Source organism: Entelurus aequoreus, linkage group LG23 (assembly GCF_033978785.1).
Source record: "Entelurus aequoreus isolate RoL-2023_Sb linkage group LG23, RoL_Eaeq_v1.1, whole genome shotgun sequence".
NCBI lineage: Eukaryota > Metazoa > Chordata > Actinopteri > Syngnathiformes > Syngnathidae > Entelurus > Entelurus aequoreus.
In genome coordinates, this window is record NC_084753.1 from 22,265,675 (window position 1) to 22,277,109 (window position 11,435).

An 11,435-nucleotide genomic window follows, 5' to 3' on the forward strand; every position below is an offset into this window, starting at 1 on the left:
AATAATATAAACCAAGTCATTGTATTTCATTCAGGATTATTTCATATCTTAATTTAAATAAAAATATATTTTTATCTTTTTTAGATACAGTCAATAAATAATGTATCGTGACTAGGATGGTAGAAGGTGGGGATTGAACCCCAGTAACCAGCAACCCTCCAATTGCTGGCACGGCCCCTCTACCAACTTCGCCACGCCGTCATTCCTTTAACTTTCTCTAGTAACAGCATTCCATGATTAATATCAATAAATTAACATGAATAATAAATGACAGAAAAAAAAGCACACGTATGACTGAGGAGTCATAGTGTAACTTTGTGTGGTGTTTGAGTTGTCCGACTTTTTGTGTGGCCATAAACGCACCAGTGGCTTAGTGTTATGCGTGTTGTTGACGAACACCGTTAGGGCCGCTTGTTGTCACGGTCACTCAAAGTTGCATTTCAAAATTACACAGAATAAATGTGTTTATTTTGTTTAGAATTCAGATGGGTTTGATTTGCTGCGCGGCATATATTTGCTGTGCGGGGCACAGTGTGCGCAGAGGACGCTTGAGCAGTGCGCAATTGTGCAGGCGCACACCTTAGAGGGAACGTTGCTCACAGGGCACAGAGGAGGCGTCAGTGCAATACAGTTCGCGTATCGGTCACGTGACCAAAGCAGCTCATGATCGGTCACGTGACTTTCTAAAAGCGGTACGCGCACCGACACAGTGTATCGCTCTATGAGCTCGACGCATGCGCCGATGCATCTGTGTTGCCAGACCCATCACTACTATTTACAGTTTACTTTCTCCTAGCTTCTTTTTTCCTGTTAGCTATATCCAGTTAGCCGTTAGTTATTCCTAGTTCCTGTTTGCTCGTTCCTGTTCCCTGTTTCCAGTTTGTTTGTTCCTGGTTCCTGGTTTGTGTTCTTTTCTTTATTTTCGACATGAAATCATGTTTTCCCGCACAAAGCCTGCCTTCTCCGCGTCTTTGGGTTCGTCACCACCAACAATTTGTGGCGGAATACTCTAGCCTAATACGAACCCCACAGAGATTTCGATGGCGGAGAGGCTTGACGGGATTGTAGCGCTAATGGCTAAATTGAAGAAGAGTTCGGCCGCATTTCAAGCCCTCTCCCACCCATCCCTTTCGTCTGTGGGCCTATCTGGGGACGTCTGGGATCCGTCCCTTGAGGGGGGGGCTATGAGTAGCTGTGCAGCTGGGGAGGCACAGCTACTCCTCACCCCAGTAGGTCTGCAACAGACGCCACCATGCAGTCCGGTGGGCCAGCAGACGCCACCATCCTCTCCGGTGGGCCAGCAGACGCCACCATCCTCTCCGGTGGGCCAGCAGACGCCGCCACCATGCTTTCCGGTGGGCCAGCAGACGCCGCCACCATCCTCTCCGGTGGGCCAGCAGACGCCGCCACCATCCTCTCGTCGGCCACGGATGTGGTCGTTCCATGGGCGACCGCCTCGCCAATTGCGGCGGCGTTCAACTCGCCGTCGCCACCTAACTCTTCCCCGCTGGTAGCGGGGACACTTGGCCTGGCGGCCCACCGCCTTGTCCTCCCTCCACCCTCCCGTGACTTTGGACTGTTTTTTTGGGGAGGGGTTTTCTAGAACGTCTGGTATCCGTTATGGGAAGGGGGACTACTGTCAGGCTTGTCCCTGACAGTTTGGTTATGTTTTAGTTTTTCCTCTGTGTTTGTCTTTATTTCCTGTAAGCGCTTTTATTTTGGTTGTTTCCTGCTTGTCTCCCTGAGCGCTGTTTTCCCTCAGCTGTGGCTGATTGGTACCTGGCCACACCTGGTGTCAATCAGCCAGCTGCTATTTAAACCTGCCTTGCCATCCAGTCTATGCTGGAGTATTGTCGCTAATGATTGTCGATGTCATCATAGCGGTAAGCTGTTCCTTATAGCTATTTACAGTTTGCTTTCTCCTTGTTTTGTGTTATCCTGTTAGCCATTAGCTGTTTCCAGTTTTTCTGTTTGCTGGTTCCTGTTTTCAGTTTGGCTATTTCAAGTTCCTGGATTGTGTTTTCTTTATTTTCGACATTAAATCATGTTTTCCTGCACAAAGCCTGCCTTCTCTGCATCTTGGGGTTCATCAGCAACACTATGTGACACAAATCTTAAAAGGGAACTGCACTTTTTAAAAAAAATTTTTTAAATTTTGCTTATCATTCACAATCCTTATGTAAGACAAGAACACATATTTTTTTATGCATTCTGACTCATAAATACATGTTAGCAAAATTGCAAAAAAAGTGCAGTTCCCCTTTAAGAACATGCGCGCTAAAAATTGAAAAAGTGCACTCAAGCCCTCCCTAGTGCTAAGTGTGTGTATAGTTGTGTAAATTCATCGCAAAGGGAATGGGGTGATAATTGGAAGAGGTAGTTATTTCTGTTTAAAAAACTCCTATATAACAATGTCATTTGTATGTATTTTATCAACAAGTACATTGCACAACACAGCGGCAATACAACCAATGTTGTAATGGCAATATAAGGAGCAAAAACGGAAGAAATAGAAAAAAAAGTGTTGAGAAATAAAAAAGGTAGATTCAGGCAGGTTGTAGCGCTGCAAAAGGGGATTAAGGGTTGCCATCGCAATGACAAATACTATAGTCATTGCCATTAGAATGATTTGTTGTATGAGGTCAAATCAGTTAGACAAATGTCTGAGTGGAAGGACGATTAGTGGGATGCTTTACTCATGCAGGTCGGTCTCCTATCTCTCAAGAGACACTCACTCAGGACGTTTTGTTGCGGGCCAGCCCCGCCAATCCGTCACAAACATGTGGACAATCCCACCCACGCGCGTCTGTGTAGTGTCTGCCCGCTGCTAGGGAGGTGACCGTTAGACCCCAGTCGTCATCTCCAGGTCTTCTATTTCATTTTGTCACGCATGCATCACCGTTCCTGTCTCCTCCACCTGGATTTCGGACATAATTAGCAAGCAATCAAAAGTGCAAGAGGAGGCATGTTTACAAGAATGTTCACTATATATGACAAAAAAATACAGCCTGTCTCTATTAGCAGTAGAGATGGGATTTATGGCTCTTTGAAGGGAACCGTTCCTTTAAAAGAGCTGGTCAAAATAACTGCCTTGTTATATATAATGTGTATATATATATATATATTTTTGTATTTTTTATTTTTTTTAGATGTTACAATTACTGGTAGCAAGATTTAGATCAGAATACATGAGACCATGGTGGAAATGATTCTGAAACATTCATTTATGTATTCAAATGTTATTAATTGAATGTTTTCATTAAGGCTAGTTTAGCTAAATTGGGGCCCTGAGCAGCATTTTATGTGAAGGCTCCACCCCATTACTAGTTTTTTTACACTGTTTTGTTGATGTGAAATGATTGCTCAATTTTGACAGAAATGACAACAAAAAAAAATACTGCATTTTTCTGACCATAAGGCCCACCGGATTAAATGGCAGACTGTTTATGAACGGGTCTATTCAAGTCTTATTTTATACACAAGGCGCACTGGATTATACTTTAAAGCGCATTATAAGGCTCATATATATATATATATATATATATATATATATATATATATATATATATATATATATATATATATATATATATATTTTAACATTTGAAACACTTATTTGTGGTGTACATAACATGTAATGGTGGTTCTTTGGTCAAATTGTTGCATAGATTATGTTTTACAGACGAGCTTTGAGCCGCTTTCTGACCGTCTCTTCTTGTAGGCGTTCTTATTTTACGTGGCACCACTTTGACAGCTTCTTCTCCCTGTCATCTTTTGTTATAGTTTTTAGCGCTTCCATAGTGAGTCTACTGACAGATTACGTTCAAACTGTTTGCTACTTTGTGCTAGAAATGGTAACAGTAGAGGATGAATGCCCCACAACAAGAGGATAGAGGAAAAGAATGAGTTTATAGAGTACGGCGGAAAAGCGCAAATTTTCAGGACTTATGCAGATCCCGAATACACATCAGCAGGTAACAGAAGGTAAGAAAAGTTGGTTTAGCATAATAATGCGAAACAAAATGCCAAATAATATGTCTCCTAATAGGTGCCATTTTGGGGTCCTTATACACAAACCATAGTAATACTCCTGTATTGAAGCACAGTACGTCTGATTACAGTGGTCGCAATGCTCCGACAATCCATCAAGCGGTGCGGTTTCGTAGTTTACCAAAGTCTTACTAAAACATTTTTGAAAGATTTTTGAGCTCCGTGTATAATGTTCTATATTCTCAACGAAACATTAAAGTTTTGGTCTTGTTTGCTTACCGGTACTTGCTAGCGTAATATATTGAACAACAGGCGTCAACTTGCAGTCACCACGTATCTCTTATGTGTGACTGCCATCTACTGTTCACACTTATTATTACACCATGTACCACAACCAGAATAAGCACTACCAGAATTAAATACATATATAAGGCGCAACAGGTTACAAGGCGCACTGTCCATTTTTTTAGGAAATTAAAATAATTTTAATTTTAAGTGCGTCTTATAGCCTGAAAAATATGGTACTGTAAATTACATTACAAATGTCAGTGTTTGTCAATCCATTTGATAGTTAGCATTAGACTGTCCATGGATGAAAAATGGCATGCTACAACTCAATTTTAGTGTATTGTATTGTAATACTTAAGGAAAACCAATTTTAGTAACAAGTATTGGTAACTTTTTCGGCAAGAACATTAAAGGCAAACACGTGGAGCAATAACATCATGGAATTGTGCGCTGTTCCAGTACTATACACAGCCACAAGAGGGCGTATTGTAGTTCTCAAGCCAATATCATCAGAAATGTGTGTACAGACTTTTTGACTAAATATTACTGGCTCCTAATTGAATATGTTCTTGCCATTCATCAGGACGATGCCTGAGTCTATTTCATTGCAAAGCGCGTCAGTCAACAGGAGGTGTAATTACAAATGTGCACTTGTAAGATTAGAATACAATCCTTTGATAGAGTTCTGCTTTGGGTTGAACGTTGCGCCTTTTGCTAAACTCTGCTCTCACTTCATACGTCTCACTTTCATCTCCCCAAGTCGGAATGTCATGTCGATGTTTTTTGTTATGACTGCCAGCCACGTGCCCTCCCAAAAGGTCGTCGGTCTTGTGGAAATACTAATTTTTTTGTCTTTGCAGCGCAGCCTTCTGATGTATGACACAGCTTATCTACAAGAGAGAAGGAAATACCCTTTGAGGAATGGGTCTGCTGGTAGAGGACAAAGATGACAAATGGACAGGAATTCAACGAAGGAGCGATAAAAGAACTTTGGCTGTGTCTTTCAGTTGTTTTAGATGTTTGTTCCTTTACAAAGAAAATATAGCCTACAAACACTTGTAAATATATGAATAATAACAATAAAATGATCAAACCTTAATACATGTACAATTGCTTCAAAGTCCAGTTAATTATGATAATTAGCCAATAATGTAAACATTTTAATGAATGATTATTTGTCAATTTCATCGACCATGATGTATTATTTATTAAAAGGTAGGGTGTCAGGGCGTGACCCAAGGATACAGAGACGGTAGGCGAAGTGCTGATAGAAAGGTCATTTAAAGGCCTACTGAAATGAAATGTTCTTATTTAAACGGGGATAGCAGGTCCATTCTATGTGTCATACTTGATCATTTCGCGATATTGCCATATTTTTGCTGAAAGGATTTAGTAGAGAACATCGACGATAAAGTTCGCAACTTTTGGTCGCTGATAAAAAAGCCTTGCCTGTACCGGAAGTAGCGTGACGTCACAGGTTGTGGAGCGCCTCACATCTGCACATTGTTTACAATCATGGCCAGCAGCAGCGAGAGCGATTCGGACCGAGAAAGCGACGATTACCCCATTAATTTGAGCGAGGATGAAAGATTTGTGGATGAGGAAAGTGAGAGTGAAGGATTAGAGGGCAGTGGAAGAGATTCAGATAGGGAAGATGCTGTGAGAGGCGGGTGGGACCTGATATTCAGCTGGGAATGACTAAAACAGTAAATAAACACAAGACATATATATACTCTATTAGCCACAACACAACCAGACTTATATTTAATATGCCACAAATTAATCCGCATAACAAACACCTCCCCCCTCCCGTCCATATAACCCACCAATACAAGTCAAACACCCGCACAACACACTCAATCCCACAGCCCAAAGTACCGTTCACCTCCGTAAAGTTCATACAGCACATATATTTCCCCAAAGTTACGTACGTGACATGCACATAGCGGAACGCACGTACGGGCAAGCGATCAAATGTTTGGAAGCCAAAGCTGCGTACTCACGGTAGCGCGTCTGCTATCCAACTCAAAGTCCTCCTGGCTGTGTTGCTGCAGCCAGCCGCTAATACACTGATCCCACCTACAGCTTTCTTCTTTGCTGTCTTCATTGTTCATTAAACAAATTGCAAAGGATTCACCAACACAGATGTCCAGAATACTGTGGAATTTTGCAATGAAAACAGACGACTTAATAGCTGGCCACAATGGTGTCCCAATATGTCCGCACAATCCATGACGTCACGCGCAAACGTCATCATACCGAGACGTTTTCAGCAGAATATTTCACGGGAAATTTAAAATTGCAATTTACTAATCTAACCCGGCCGTATTGGCATGTGTTGCAATGTTAAGATTTCCTCATTGATATATAAACTATCAGACTGCGTGGTCTGTAGTAGTGGGTTCCAGTAGGCCTTTAATTAGGTATCAGTCATAAGAAATTAATATAGGTCTTGCAAAGGGCACCGTGACACATGAACATAAGACAATAAACCTGTGTCAAGAGGCAGGCAACATTGGTAAATAAACCCTCCTGGAAGGCAATCAGGAACGGGTAAGCATCCTAACTGAAACAAAAGTTGGAGCGCTAACCAGGAAGAAACACTATAGGAAAACCAACACCGAATCCCAAAAAATCATGCAGACTGTGGCATAGATAATAGTTATATTTTAGTTGAAAAATTATGACTTCATATAATTACAATATTTTCAGTGTCATTAAATTTTTTTATTTTCTGGACTCAATACATCAGAGTACAAGATCGAGATAAAAAAATAACAGATAATCTAATTACAAAACCCAAAACCAGTGCAGTTGGCACTTTGTGTAAATGGTAAATAAAAACAGAATACAATGATTTGCAAATCATTTTCAACCTATATTCAATTGAATAGACTGCAAAGACAAGATACTTAACGTTCAAACAGGAAAACATTATTTTTTGCAAATATTAGCTCATTTGGAATTTGATGCCTGCAACATGTTTCAAAAAAGCTGGCACAGGTGGCAAAAGAGACTGAGAAAGTTGGAGGAATGCTCATTAAACACTTATTTGGAACATCCCACAGGTAAACAGGCTAATTGGGAACAGGTGGGTGCCATGGTTGGGTATAAAAGCAGCTTCCATGCAGAAAGGGGGTCTGTGTGTATGTGTTAGTGACGTGCGGTGAGGTTCATGGCTGGTGAGGCACTGACTTCATCACAGTCAGATTTACAAACATATGAACCCTAAAGAGTATCTTATTCACCATTTGATTGGCAGCAGTTAACAGGTTATGTTTAAAAGCTCATACCAGCATTATTCCCTGCTTGGCACTCAGCATCAAGGATTGGAATTGGGGGTTAAATCACCAAAAATGATTCCCGGGCACGGCGCCGCTGCTGCCCACTGCTCCCCTCACCTCCCAGGGGGTGATCAAGGGGATGGGTCGAATGCAGAGGACAAATTTTACCACACTTAGTGTGTCTTCGCAGCCGTTTTATGATTGCTCAGCACAAGAAATATGTTACACACATACAGTTGTTGACAAAATACACTGTACATTATATACCTCAGGTAACTAAACTTAACTTTAACTTTACACATACAAACTGTAGCACACAAAAAAGCACATTAAATAAAAAAAAACGTTATTATGGTCTTACTTTTACTTATAAATGAAGTCCATGCGCCGCTCCTTCTGAACAAAAGCATCAATAACTTGTTTATAGAAGTCTTCCTTATCTTTCTTCAGTTTTAAAAGTCTCTCTGTCTCGATGGAGATCTTCCTTTAATTATTACCTCCTGCTTCGATTGAAAGTCCAGTTTAGAAAACTGTTTTATTTTAGATATGTAATCCTCCATGGTAAAAGTCCAGGCGAGAGGAAAAAAATAAACGATCGCTAACCGTTGCTGCTTGTTGTCACTTATTCTGCAGCCGAGTAGTAGCAAAAATTATCCCTGGGATCACTAGCGCCCTCTACCACCATGAGGCGGGATTACTGCGAGCCTCAGCCAGTGCGTCTTCACAGCCGTTTTATGATTGCTCAGCACAAGAAATATGTTACACACATACAGTTGTTGACAAAATACACTGTACATTATATACCTCAGCTAACTAAACTATGGAAATGTATAATATAATTCATATAGCAATACACGCTCACTGCACAGCAGGCCAGCAGTTAGCCCAGTCATTGTGCAATCCATGGTGAGACTCAACTGGCTGCTGATCACCGCAAGTCTCTTCTCAGTATTTGAACGGCAAATGTGAAAATTCAGCGATTTTGAATAAAAATAATCTAAAACTGATGAAGTTAAATGGAAAATAACTTTATAGTATAATCACTGGATACATATAACAATTTAATATATTTTTTTTCTTTTTACATTTTTTTCTTTCCATGATGGCACGTGAGGCCCCGCCTCACCTGCCTCCCCTGACTGCACGTCACTGGTGTGTGTGTGTGTGTGTGTGTGTGTGTGTGCGTGCGTGCCTGCGTGTTCTGTATTTCTATCCTTTTTGAGACACGGAACAAGGAAAAGCACCGTCCATATGAGGTATAAACTAGTTAGTATATTAATCATGGGGAAATAGGGAAAACCATTGCATCTAATAGAGAATGTCTCATTTGCACCCCTTGTGGTGAAATCTATCAAAATTAGGGTGGTCCCAAAAAGGAGGGATATTTCAAATTGACTGTGTGTCGGTTTTAAAAGTGTTCCCCCTCTGGTCCACATATGAAATAAAAAGTGTGTGTAAAAAATTGAAGAGCTCCCCCTCTGGCCAACATATGAAATAACAAATGTGTGTAAAAATTTGAAGTGCTCCCCCTCTGGTCAACATATGAAATACCTAGTATGTGTGTGACTATCAGTGGTACTTTAACTTTAACTTAAAATAACAAGTGTGTGTAAAAATGTGAAGTCCTCCCCCTCTGGCCAACATATGTAATAAGTGTGTGTAAGAAATTGAAATGCGCCCCCTTTGGCCAAAGTTAATTAAAAAAATAAAATAAATATGTCTATAGAGACATACTGTAATAACTCGAAGTAAATAATGAAGATTAAAAACCAATTACAAAAAAAAAAGAAAGAAAGAAATTAACTAAAAGCAGTCTTTTTTCACAATGTGTCGACTTTTTTTAAAAATAAAATTGGGAACAATTTCTCATATTCTTTATGTTTCTGTAATATTGTAATATTTTTTCGTAAAATTATAATTTTTTATGTGAAATTATTACTTTTTAATGCACAATGGCGACATTTGTCATATAAAATTCAGACTTTTTCACAATATTGCCAATTTTTAGTAGATTTTTTTTAGTGACATTTTTTGAGTAAAATTATGACTTTTGTCATAATTTTGCCAAGTAAAATTCCGATTATTATTATAATATTGCTAAAATGCTAACGTTTTCTTATAAAATTGTGACTTTTGTCAGTAAAATTACGACTCTTTTCATAAAATTGCCCCCCTAAAATATTCTTAAGCCCCCCGAAATAATTTGATGTTATACATTTTTTTTTTTAAATTTATTTTTTACAAATACATGCCGACATATTCATTATAAAGTGGCCCGAATATGAGTTTAAATAAATAAACATATAACATGTCATTATTCACTCAGTTTCCCCTCACTTCATAGCGTAAGGTAAAGAGCCCCTTTAGTGCGTCGGTATCCAATCCATTCCACTTGTTCATATAGAAAATGCCCACATCACTCAAAATCCAGTCCGCATTTTAAAAGAAAATTCTATGAAGAGAAGTTGTTTGCAAATGTGGTTACAATGCTAAAAAATGAAAAGTTAAAGCTAAAAAAAGAAATACGCTTTATTGAGTTAACATTATTTCTTTATAGGGGGAAAGATGTGATGTTATGAGCTAGAGAAATAACTACACTACCCAGCATGCAACGGGAGTGACGAGCATGCGCGGTAGCCCCGAAAAGTGTTGTTGCATGTCGCCACCTGGCAGCTAAGAATGAGATTATGAGCACGCTGTGAAAGTAAACGTCAAGAACTCAGCCAACACGCCTCGTCTGCATTATTTATAATTAGACAGACAACACATATACAGTGATTTTGTTTTGTTTACAGGGGAAGAAAAACAAAAGTTAAAAAAGGGAGATGTGTTGTGTATATATGTATGTGCTGCGGTTGCTTTAAGAACGATGCGACAGCTGCCGTAAAGGAGGTGCGTTGCTAGCCTGGTTGCTATGTTTCCCGTTGGTCGTAAAAGTGTTCGTCATGTGTTTGTACCCTGCTCAAATCTCTCAGTAAAGTTATTCATTGGATTATACCTTTTTGTTTTGAACTTTATTACACTTTGGAGCGCTTTTTCCGGTCCATTGTTTTCCTGCTTTCGCTATCTGCGCCTAATGACTGAGCTAAGTGACGTCATTTCTTGTGATGTCCCACGGAGCATTTCTGGTTGGGACGAGATTCGAATAAAGAACCAACTCTTTCTTTACTATAGTGGTCTCTATAACTGGTTCTCAAAAAGGGATTCGAGTCCGAGGACTCTGTTCTTTTCTTATCGAACAACCGGGAAAACCGGTTTTGAGTATCATCCCTATTAGCCTATTGTTAAAATAATGAAAAAAACGTCATTAAATATTTGTTTTATTGTATTTTTACATTAATAGCTGTTGTATTATTATAGGATGGCTTGTTAAACATTTAATAGGATTTTCAGAGGGAGGAAAAACCAAGACATTTAAAATAAAATGTAAAATAAATAAATACATAAAAAGAAAGAAAAAAAAAAGATTAAAAGCCATCGTCCCGGGGAGCATTTCATTGTCCTGTGCATTTTTTTTTAAATAACAATGAATAATTTCTAAGTCTTTGTTAGCCGATTGTGAAGTTTTGTGCTCGTGCGCTACGTTTGCTTGCATCCTGTGCATCTCCTGGGGGCTAAGCCCCCCTGTCCTTAAAAGCTAGTGACGCCCCTGATGTTGGATAAATGTTCAGTTTTTCTTGTAAAATTTTGACTTGCGTTGAGTAAAATTACAACTTTTATTATAACACTGCCAAAATTCCAAGTTTTTCTTGTGAAATTCCAACTCATTTTTCACAAGGTTTTTTATATTTGCATAGTATGTATATATTAATGTTGTAAATACAAATCTTTATATATCTAGAAAAGGCAAAATAGGCATTTTTTAAGGGTCTC